This window comes from Primulina tabacum, chromosome 11 (genome assembly GCF_025594145.1).
Source record: "Primulina tabacum isolate GXHZ01 chromosome 11, ASM2559414v2, whole genome shotgun sequence".
Classification (NCBI taxonomy): domain Eukaryota; kingdom Viridiplantae; phylum Streptophyta; class Magnoliopsida; order Lamiales; family Gesneriaceae; genus Primulina; species Primulina tabacum.
In genome coordinates, this window is record NC_134560.1 from 24,458,106 (window position 1) to 24,470,401 (window position 12,296).

Here is a 12,296-nt window from a genome sequence, read left to right on the forward strand (position 1 = left end):
TAGGGATGTTGCAATCAACTAAGATATGGTTAGCGAGTAAGTTCTCGATGCAGGACTTGGCTGAAGCATCTTTTGTATTGGGAATACAGATCTATAGAGATAGATCAAAAAGATTGCTTGGTCTCACCCAGTCCACATACATTGATACCATCGTGAAGCGGTTCTCGATGGATGAGTCCAAGAGAGGACATATACCAATGTGTCATTGCGTGTCCCTATCCAAGTCTATGTCTCCAAGGACTGATGCAGAGATAGCGGCGATGACAAGCATTCCTTATGCTTCTACGATTGGTAGCATCATGTATGGGATGATATCTACACGTCCTGACGTGGCTTTTGCACTAAGTGTAGTGAGTAGATATCAATCCAACCCTGGTCTTCCACACTGGAAAGCTGTGAAAGACATCCTCAAGTATTTGAGAAGGACCAATAAGTTGTTCTTGGTCTATGGGGGTGGAGAACTGAAATTGGAAGGCTATACCGACTCTACCTTCCAAAGCGATATCGATGGCTCGAAGTCAACCTCTGGGTTCATATTCATGCTCAATGGTGCTGCTGTCTCTTGGAAGAGTTCCAAGCAAGACAGTACAGCGGATTCCACCACTGAGGCAGAATATATTGCTGCATCAGCTGCAGAAAAAGGAGGCTGTTTGGATAAGGAATTTCGTCTAAGAGTTGGGCGTCATTCTTAATAGAGTTGCTCCTGTCTCGGTGTTGTGTGACAACATGGGAGCTATAGCTCAAGCAAAGGAGTCAAGGTCTCATCAGAAGTCCAAACATGTATTGAGAAAGTACCACATCCTCCGAGAGATTGTGGAAAGAGGAGAAGTCTCGATTGACAAAGTCGGCTCCGCAGATAATGTTGCTGATCCGCTAACTAAGCCTTTACCTGGACCATTATTCGAGTAGCATCGCGAATTGATGGGTTTGAAGCATATGGGTAGTTGGCTCTAGTGCAAGTGAGAGATTGTTAGAGTAGGTGCACGTCGAGCCAAGTGTTGGCCGAGTGTTCACAATGAAACTCTATGTATAAACAATCTTTATTTTAATAATATTTGAAATTATTATTTTGGCACATCTTTATCTGTATACCCATGTTAGTTGCATAGATAAAGCCCTTGAATATTCAAATAGTAGAAAGAATATGAGATGCTCATATGATGAGTATCATGAAACTCATATTTGGAATACTGTATATTCTAAACAGTTCCTAGTCGATTCAGCCGCCGCTAAGAAGGATATAGGCCGCTCGAGTTCGAGACTAGTATCTGCGATGTGAGTACCATGTTTCATTGGTAGGGGACATTGTGATGTCCGAGCATGCAGATAGGTGCTCCTTGTAGAGTGCACTGAACAACCGTCCATAAAGGACTTTCCAAGTGGTTCTCACTTATCGAGTGGAAAAGTCCTAGTTTATGGTTGTACACCATTAGTCCTCATGACCCGGGACAACATTGAGACTATATGTGCTAGAATTATACTTTGACTTGTTTACCGACTCTCATGGGGTCATCAGGTGGCAAGGTTGGGTGTTCTGTCGAAACATATAGGAGTCGATGCATTGTAGTCGGGGATTCACCGCTTACCTTCGGGTATGGATATCCTATGTGTTCTCATGTGTATGTAGGTTGAAATCTCTAATCAGAATATGGTGGTAATTATGAAAGTGGTTTCATAGATTACACCATCGATGCAACTACAACATGACACACAGTATCGATTCATTGACAACTCTTGATATACCAATGGTTGTCGAATCGATCGGGATATATGAGTTGAAGGGACCGTACTGTACGGTAACCATAATTGAATGGTTCTTGCAGGCACTATCATTTGATACCTAGGGAATCATGTAAGCGATGCTGCTAGGCGTTTAACATGATTGGTTGGGTACTATCAGACTTGATTTCTGACGTTCTTATTATCAAGGAGTTGATAAGTAAGAATGGAGCAATTGGGGTATGCTCGTATAAGGACATGTTTAGTCCGAATCACATGGAGATGTGAACCCACGGCTAGTTGTATCAATGAACCATTGAGGGTCACACAAGTGCTAACTTTCTAGATCCCGTTGAGAAGTAAAATAGTTCAATGTGTTGAACGGCTTATAAATAAGTTTATAAGCGTAAATAAAAATAGAAGTATGACTTCTATAAGGAGAATATAACTTTTAATTTGAGGAAGTGTTACTAAATTAAAAGTTGGCCAAACGAGTAATGTATTTGAAAATTGTGATTTCCAAATACATTATTATGGACTAAATTAAATTAATTCAAGTGTTGAATTAATTAAACACTAGTGGACCTAGTAGAGTCCAAATAATTAAATTAATTCAAGTGTTGGATTAATTAAATAACATTGGGCCTTGTAGAGCCCAATTAGAAATAATTATTAAACTAGTGGGCTTGAGTAAAATCAAATAAATGTTAAATGGTATCAAATGTGTTTGAGTACATTTAAATAAAGTCCATGGGCCTTGTAATTGTTACAAGCCCAAGTCATATTGCATGCATGAGAGATAAAGGATTGGAGATTACTTTTTCAATCTCCAAGGCTTGGCATGCTAAAAGTGCTTTAGCTTTTTACACAACCAAGGCTAGTCATCCCTCCCCCCATGACACCTAGTTGGCCGAAATTTTTGAGGGAGTTTTCTCCTCAATTTTTCTCTCCTTTTGTTCTTCAATTGTTGAGGAATTCATACACTTCACAAAGAAAAATGCTCTAATTTTTCTAGTGCAAAATTAGAGTGGTTCTAGCTAGTTGGTGGTGGGCTCAAAGGGAAGCTTGAAGATTGTCTTGCCATTAAAAAGCTAAGATATTTACACCTTAGTTGGAGCCATCATCAATCTTTTTAAGATTGATAGGTACATTTCTATAAACACCCTATGTATGACATTTTGGTGTTTTTGTATTTGTTACACACTAGTACATGTGGTATTCGGTTTTTGCCCTAAAATTAAATTTTGAAACTTCCGTTGCGTATTTGAACACCTTAATCGTTCCCCTTTCACTTTCGTCCCAGCAAAACCATTTTTGACAGCAACTCTCCATGTTGCAATTTATGAGTCTCGATTTGCATGGTTTATTGCCTAAGGTGAGGGTTCGGATCTTGGCTGCCCTAGGGGGGCTGTAGCCATGGTTAGAACCCCTCCTTAGCATGTCTAGGACGTGACCAAGATGACCTTTCATGGCTTTGTTCATGGTCCCATCGGCTTTTAAAATAAACAAGACAAGTGCCCCTTCGATCCCCTTTCTTTTACAGCAAAACAAGCAACACCCCCACGCGTGCCATGTGTGGTTCTCGGGTGAAGCTTGGGATCGTCGTAGGTGTTGGCTTGGATTGTGGTTGGCATAGGGCCCTTAGCCATGGTTCAAACCATACCTTAGGATGTTGTTAAGAGGCTCTGGTTGGTGGTTCAAGCCCCAATGGCCAATAGCCTCGTAAACAAAGCAAGAAAGCACAACAGCTGCAGCTGTATTTTTGACAGCAACTCTTCCTTCGGTTCAGAGGCTTTTTTCGAGTTCTTGGTTTGCTTTTAGCCTATAGCCTTAGGACTGGACAGTACCTCATTGAGTTAGAAAGGTCATGTTTTTGGCCGTTTGTGATTTGGTTAAGTTTAGAGGTCGTACGAGAATTTACGGTGCGATGTGCCAAAGTGACTCTCGAAAGAGCATCTCATGATTTTGGCCTACATGCACAATTTTCGTGTATTACAGCCTTTGGTATTTATTTTCCAGTATTTTAGGCGTATTTTAATCATGACTAAACGATGGTTCGATGTTGGTTCGGGTGGGTACGGAGTCATGGTTAGATACTAAGTTTGTTGGGCGTAATAGTCTCGTGTTTAGTTCGATTTTGAAATGTTGGTCAAGTTAAGTTTATTTTCATGTTTCTCATGTTAGAATTAGGTCGCAGCGAGCCTGGGAACGATCCAACCCATTTGGTAAAAAAATAAGATAGGATTTTTAATTATATTACGTGCATAAAATATAAAATGTTTATTTTGAGATATATGCGATATGTCTTGTGGCCACTTCACGCTTTCGGGATTGCAGCTTATGGGATTATTACTTCACCCGGTGACTTATGACCGGTTCATGTTCATGTATGGGTACGGATATCCAGTCCAAGGGCTGTGATGATCCCTACCGCCCAGTATACTGTAGTTTAGTCTGATCAGACGTGCATGTTATGTTACGTTACGTTATGGGCCAGTTGCGTAGAACATTATCTCAACAGAAAATTATGATATGCTATTTTATGACAGTGCTCTATCGAGCAAACATTTTTTGTACGATTATCAGTTATGCACGTATTTATAATTATTCATGACACGATGTTCACGTTACGCTTTACGATATGATATCTTTACATGGTATGAAATTTTATGATATATTTTACTTGTTATTCACGATATATGCATGTTGAGTCTTTAGACTCACTAGACTTGATTGTTGTAGGTACTGATGAGGTCGAGGACCAGTGAGCTAGCTTGGGTCGGCAGTAGTAGGAACCCGAGGACCACATTTCAGTTTATTTACCATTTTTATGCTCAAACTCATTTGGTCTTGTTGAAATATTTTTAAGTGATTTTTTTGAAACAGTATTTACTTCCGCTACTATTTTGACATTTATACCTTTTTATCAGTTTATTTTATGAATGAAGCAAGTTATTTACTTTTAAAGGAAAATTTTAAATTATTCCGCAAATTTTCAAATACGAAATACGGGCCTCTAAAGATTTTGATTGTGAAATCAAATATTATCCGGGAAAATTGAATGCAGCAGCTGATGCACTGAGTCTAAAGGTTTGTTCTTTATCCTATTCGACGATTAGTGTTTCAAATTTGATAGAAGATTGATGTCTTTTTGGATTGATATTTGAGACAGATTGTCAACCTTTGAGATTATATGTTGTTCCTGTCGAACCAGAGCTGATTTTGAGAATTAAAGAAGCTCAAAAAGTTGATCAGAATGTGCAAAACTCGATTTTGATGGTCAGAGCAGGGCATCGATCAGAATATCAGGTACGTGATGATGTATTATATGTGAATAATCGTCTAGTTGTGCCCGATGTTTCAGATTTGAGACGACAGATATTGTCAGAAGCGCACAGTAGTCGATTCAGTATTCATCCTGGTTGCAGAAAAATGTATAATTATTTCAAAAGACAGTTTTGGTGGAAACAGATGAAAGCAGATATTGCAGAGTTTGTATCCAGATGTCTGAATTGCCAACAGGTAAAAGCAGAAAGAAAGAAACCAGGAGGTCTGTTGCATAGCTTATCTATTCCTGAATGGAAATGTGATCACATTTCCATGAATTTTGTGACGAAGCTACCACGTTCCTCCCGAGGTTGCGATGCGATTTGGGTCGTGATTGACAGATTGACCAAATCAGCATGTTTTATTACGTACAAAATGACATACAGACATGACCAGATGGCAGATATCTATGTCAGAGAAGTGGTCAGATTGCATGGAGTGCCGAAATATATCGTATCAGAGCGTGATCCTCGATTTACTTCAAAATTCTGGCACAGTTTACAGCAAGCTCTAGGTACGAAGTTGCATTTGATTACTGCATATCATCATCAGACAGACGGACAGTCAGAGCGGACTATCCAGATATTGGAGGATATGTTTTGTAACGTCCCGAAAATCGAAAAGTCAACGTAAACCACATGCATGCAAATTATTAAATTCTTTGGTATTTTATTAAATTCTTTTAAAGCATAAAATGTATTTTTATTTTATTAAATTGTGTTTAGTTATTTTTATGTATTTTATGCATTATTATTGCATGATATGATTTAATTCATGAAATTTTAAAAGTTCATGCACTATGCTTTTTAAGTTTCATTTCGCGCTCGAACGAGGAACGGAGACCGGAGAATTTTCAAGAAAATTATTTTTATTACAAGATTAATTTTTATTAATTAATATAAGATGTTTTAAAGGTATTTTTCAAGAATTGTGATTTATTGGGTATTTTTAACCGCAAGATTTTAATTTTTAACGGTACGTAAATTTTATCAAATCGGGGGACTTTTTGAAGGTTCGACTAATATTTTCAAAAACTTTCCAACACGAAATATTTTTCGTGAGTATGTTTGGATTTATTGGGCCTTATTTTAATTGAGTTCCATTAGTGCACATTTTAATTAACCTAAACTATACTTAAAATTAAACTTAAACCTAATTAATATTAAGTGGCCACCCACCCATTTATTTATTGCAACCCCTCCACGTGAAGGAATCATTTTATTTCTCCCATCGCAGCCGACACCTTCTTCCTCAACCTTGTTCCTCTCGGTTTCTCCATTAGCAGCTCAAGAAATCATCTGCCAAGCATTTCTTCAAGAAAAAAAAAATTCCCCGGCAACTCCCCGACGCCCGTTCCTTCGACGTTCTTGCGTGGAATTCATCTAAGGCACGCATGTATCACCTTTTTCTCTTCATACACGCTGATAGTATACTGATTTTTATGAAAATGCATGAAATTTTATCGATCCAGCCTTGTACATGCACGATTTTTCAGTTTTCTTTGAATGCTTGCATTTTTCGGTTGCTACTCATAATCTTGCTGATATGTGGTGCAAGGGGCTACTGTATAAGGTTGTCAAGGGCCTGTACAGTCCATGGTTGTAGAGGTTTAGGTGCTGGTGTGAGCAGCTTGTTTGGGTTTTGATGATAAAGGATGAGGGCCGATTGGTTGTGAGGTGTGTGGTTCGATCCAAGCTCCTGTTACACCAGCTGTGCAAGGGCTTGCTCCAGCACAGGATCAGACCCTAGGGAGGTCTGAGATGGGGCTGGGATAGCTCGAACTACGCTGGAGTTGCCGGATCGAACGATTAAGTCATGTTTTGAAAGGTTGACTCGGTAGGAACTCCTTGGTGTATAGCGGTCGTTTGTCTTGTGCAGCTTGCATTGAGCTGAAGCCGTGTGTCTAGTGTGTCAAGTAGAGTCCCTAGGTGGTCAAGGGGAGGTCGGTTCATGGCTGGTACGTTGGGTGTGGCTAGTGGAATGAGTTTTAGGGAAGGTAGTGCACAAGGGAGGGAAATTGGAGAGACCGAGAGTTATGCTATTTTTCTGGAAATTTCAGCCGTTAGTTAGGAGCCCGAAGTCATGGTTTAAGGAGCTTTATGGTGTTCATTAGGTGTGGTAAAAACTTGGGAAAAATTTGATTAAGTTTCGAGTCGATTCGGGTTAAAACCGGGACCCTGGTCCAAGTTTTAAAACAATTCGGTTAAGTTATGATATGGGCTCGAGTTTACGTCTAGGAATGCTTGTAAAAAAATGTTTTGGGATATTTTAAGGAGTTCGGTAAGCTTCGGGTCAATTTTAGACGTCTAGGGGCAAAACGGTAATTTTTGGGTTTTCAAGGGCAAAATGGTCATTTTGCATCCAGAGTGAGATTTTGGTCCTGGCAGCGCCCTGAGCACAAATTCATGATATTTTAAATGTTCATGCATCATGTTTACGATTTTTACGCAATTATGATAAATACGGTGCATGCTTGGTTTAAATGAAAAATTATGTATATGCATGTTTTTATTAAGTGATGATGAATATGAGACACGTTTTGAAGGAAGTGATTTAGTTGTGACTAACACGATGATATGATTGGAGATATCGTGAGGGAAAAGGCCCCAGAGGGAGCCCGTTTACGGGAGAAGGCCCAGAGGGAGCCCGACGATCGTATTTCCATTGACATGATATGATAGGCCTGGGCTCAGTGGGCGGGTAATGCCGTCGCTGATGACCCTCGCCGCCGGGTACCGCGGTTACATGTAGATGGATCCATCGACTGACATGATGATATGATGATACGAAAGTCACAGCTAATGAACGGAATTCAAATTAAGATTTTAACACGTATATGTTGATACGATGATACATGCTATGATTATTATCATGTTTTGAAAGGATACGACACGTTTACGTATATGATAACATGAGATGACATATTTTGACACGTATAAGATGATATGAGATGACATGATTTGACACGACATGTGAGGCCCGAGGCCGAAGAGGGCGGGGGGTGATCGCCGGTGCCATCAGTTGCACGGACAATGAGCGGCTCCTGGCAGGCTTCTAGGTGGAGGGAACATGAATGAACCGACCCACACGGGAATGAGAGGGATTCCGAGACTGTTCAATGTAATAGGCTGTACAGTTGAAGAGGGCTTAAAAGATTTGATTTGTACTACTCATATCACGAAGGTGCATCTTCTTTTCGGTAGCTCATCACATAAAACTCCAAAGTTAAGCGTGCTTGACTTGGGGCAATTTTTGGGATGGGTGACCTCCTGGGAAGTTTTCCCAGGGTGCGTGTGAGTGAGGACATAAACACGCTGGAAAGACTTGTCTTGATACAGTGAGGATAGTCGTCAAATCTGGGGCGTTACAGTTGGTATCAGAGCCGACCTCTCTTAGTATGGTGTGGTTCGGGGACGAACCAAGCTGAAGCTGGTGGGCATGTGAGGCCCGGTGCCGAAGAGGGCGGGGGGTGATCGCCGGTGCCATCAGTTGCACGGACAATGAGCGGCTCCTGACAGGCTTCTAGGTGGAGGGAACATGAATGAGCCGACCCACACGGGAATGAGAGGGATTCCGAGACTGTTCAATGTAATGGGCTGTACAGTTGAAGAGGGCTTAAAAGATTTGATTTGTACTCTACTCATATCACGAAGGTGCATCTTCTTTTCGGTAGCTCATCACATAAAACTCCAAAGTTAAGCGTGCTTGACTTGGGGCAATTTTGGGATGGGTGACCTTCTGAGAAGTTTCCCAGGGTGCGTGTGAGTGAGGACATAAATACGCGGGAAAGAAGACTCGTCTTGATACAGTGAGGACAGTCGTCAAATCTGGGGTGTTACACGACATGATTTTATACGACATGTTTATGTTCATGTTTTAAAGTTCATGAAAGGTATGTTGGCATTATGATTTTACACAACACGTTTACGTTATGCTTTTAAGTTCATGAAAGATATGTTGAGTATAATATTTTTCACTGCTGCGTGCTATGTATATGTACTTGTTATTCCTGGTACAGGAGTGTTGACTCTTTAGACTCACTAGGCGTGTGTGATGCAGGTGATCTAAATGGTGAGGAGACTGAAGGTGCCGAACTCTGAGTAGGCAGACTTGGTGGGGTGACACGACCCGAGGACCACATGTTTTCCGCATTACGATTTATGAGATTGAAAGGAGATGAATATTTTCATATGTTGACGATTTTAAGAATTTTATACGTTTATGTTTACGTATGATTTAAAAAAAAAAAATATTTCCGCACTTTTAAAAACGAGTAGACGTTACATGTTTAGAGCTGTAGTGCTATATTTTGGCACTAGTTGGCAAGATTCTTTGCCACTTTGTGAGTTTTCGTACAACAACAACTATCAGACAAGTATGGAGATGGCACCGTTTGAAGCCTTGTACGACAAGAAGTGCAGATCCCCTCTTTATTGGGATGATATTTCTGAGGTACCTGAGATTGGGCCTGATATGATTCGAGAGATGACTGAGAAAGTGAAGCTGATTCAGAAGAGAATGAAGACAGCTCAAGACAGACAGGCCAAATATGCAAATGTTTGTCGTCGACCGTTGGTATTTGAGGCAGGAGACAGAGTATTTCTAAAGATTTCTTCTTTCAGAGGCGTTGTCAGATTTGGAAAGAAAGGAAAGTTGTGTCTACGATACATCGGTCCTTATGAGGTTCTCGAGAAGATAGGAGATCGTGCCTATCGACTCGCTTTACCTCCGTTTCTATCTGGAATACATGATGTCTTTCATGTATCTTTGTTGCGGAAGTATCTTCCTGATGCATCTCATATTCTTCAGCCAGACGAGGCCGAAATTGATGAGACACTAAGTTATTTTGAAAAGCCGATCCAGATTCTTGATCGTAAAGAAAAGCAGCTCAGAACAAAGAATATTCAACTTGTGAAAGTTCAGTGGAGTCGTCATGGCATTGAAGAAGCTACCTGGGAGACTAAATCAGACATGAGACAGAAAATCCCACAGTTATTTTACTGATGTGAGTTCCTGTTTAGCTTCTATTATGCATTTCTTATTGTATCTGAATTGCTATCTGATTTGAGTACTTGCGATTTCGAGGACGAACTCAGATTTTAGAGGGGGAGAATTGTAATATCCGAGATTTTTATTATTATAATCTGAAATGATTAATTGATAATTGATTTGATTGTAGAAGGAAAGGAACAGACGGGAAAGACAAAAGAAGACATGAGATATGTGCGAGGACAGAATCCCTCGCGCATATGCGCGACCAAGCGGCGCGCATATGCGCGATACAGGCAGAGAACCTCGCGCATATGCGCGACCAAGAGGCGCGCATATGCGCGAGCATGGAAGAGAACCTCGCGCATATGCGCGAGAAGAGGACGCACATATGCGCGAGCTTAGAAACTCCTGAATGCCGAGACCAGTAGGTCTCGCGCATATACGCCGAGGGAGGTCGCGCATATGTGCGAGACGTGCTGCACAAGAGATGAGCCACATGGCTTGGACATGCAATATAAGATGTAAATCTCTTTCATTTCCATTCAGAATTCCAGCAAGAAACGAGAAATCTCCATGGGAAGCTTCAAGTCATCTTAAATTCTAGAATTGTGATTACGCAAAATCCGCCCGTCCGATTTTCAATCCGAATTTAATTTCGTGTTCCTCTAGTCAAAGGCTTCGACAGAACGTAAGTTTTATTACTTTCTGACTTGGTTCGAAATTTGATGTTGAGAGAATCATGATATGAGCTATATTATCTGTTGCTGAGATTGTTACCATTGTATAATCGAAATCGAATCGAAGAACAGACACTGTATGAAATTGTTATCATTTTTCAGATTTGATTTGATTGAGATTATAAGATTTGGTATCAGATTGTGTTGTTGATTGATTATGAGTTGTGGAGATTGATATATGTTGATATTGTATTGCTGGGTATATCTAGATTGTACAGTTATGCCGTTGAAACAGAATTAGATTGAGTTCTGATTATATCCAGTATTGATTGGGTTGTATATTGATATTGTACTCCTCAATATTGTCATTGCCAAATTGAGTATTGACAGCTTCGAATTCAAGACTTTGACTTCGTTAGATCGACAAAAGAAAGGTATAAATCAATGTTAAACCAAGAAGATACGACTTGAGTTATATCTGACTTGAGTTTCCCAAAATCACATACATTATTTAATTGCATTGATGTTTGCAATTCATGAGATTGATATGCTGAGTCTATTGATTTATAGCAGAGCATGTATTGAGTCATGGGCTGATGTGCCTAGTCATTGGCTGAGGTGCCAAGTCTTTGGCAGAACCGCCAAGACACTGGATGTTTGGTGTTATTGATGTGCTTAGGAGTAGATCGACTGCTAATGCAGAGATTCGATACAGAATGCCAACGTCCGGAAACCGGGATCCCTAGATTAGAGCAGAGTCGAGTCAGAAATTATGAGAAAGAGTTTGATTTAAAGTTTTATATCGATTCATGTCTTTAAGATTATGATACATGTTATTGATATCTGTTCCATGCTTTTATATCTGTTTATATGATTGCATGTATACATTGTTTATACTGGGAATATATTTCTCACCGGAGTTATCCGGCTGTTGTTGTGTTTTTATGTGTGCATGACAACAGGTGGGACAAGATCAGGGTCGAGAAGAGGATGAGAGATTGAGATTAGCGTGGAGATTCGGACCCAGAAGTAGAGTTGTATTCATTACCTGATATGTGGTGAATGAACAATAGTTGTTATGAATTACTTTTGTTTAAGACTTGTACTTTTGATCTAATATTGATCTTGTAAATGAAATAAGGTTTATTTCATATGTTGCGCATTCATGTATAAAAAAAAATTATGACCCAGTTTACTTAACTGATCTATTTGATCCTAATAATGATTAAGAAAATGAATTAGCGTCCGGGTCCCCACACGTTAATATGTTGATATGTTGGCCAAGGCTCAGTTGACCGGTGAGAGTGTTGCTGATGTCCCCACCACCGCCCAGTACTGTGGTTTTATGTAGATGGATCCATCGCCCAATACGATTAAGAATACGAGTCACAATCACGATCGGAATTCAACAAACATGAATATGATTATGAATATGAATACGAATATGGATATGAATATGTTAAATGAATATGAATATATATGTTATATGAATATGAATATGTTGATATGAAAATGTTTACGTAAATGTTTATGTTCAAGTTTATGCATTATTATGAAAATGTTATTTTAAGTATAAGTATT

At 39.8% G+C, this 12,296-nt stretch overlaps 1 long non-coding RNA gene across 1 annotated transcript; it reads left to right on the forward strand.

Annotated features, from left to right (window-relative positions):
- The first annotated feature begins 6,286 nt into the window (after positions 1-6,286).
- Positions 6,287-11,866, forward strand: LOC142518820 (uncharacterized). The gene is made up of 2 exons (XR_012813655.1): positions 6,287-6,433; positions 11,678-11,866. It is a non-coding gene; the product is annotated as an uncharacterized LOC142518820 (long non-coding RNA).
- The last annotated feature ends 430 nt before the right edge of the window (positions 11,867-12,296 follow it).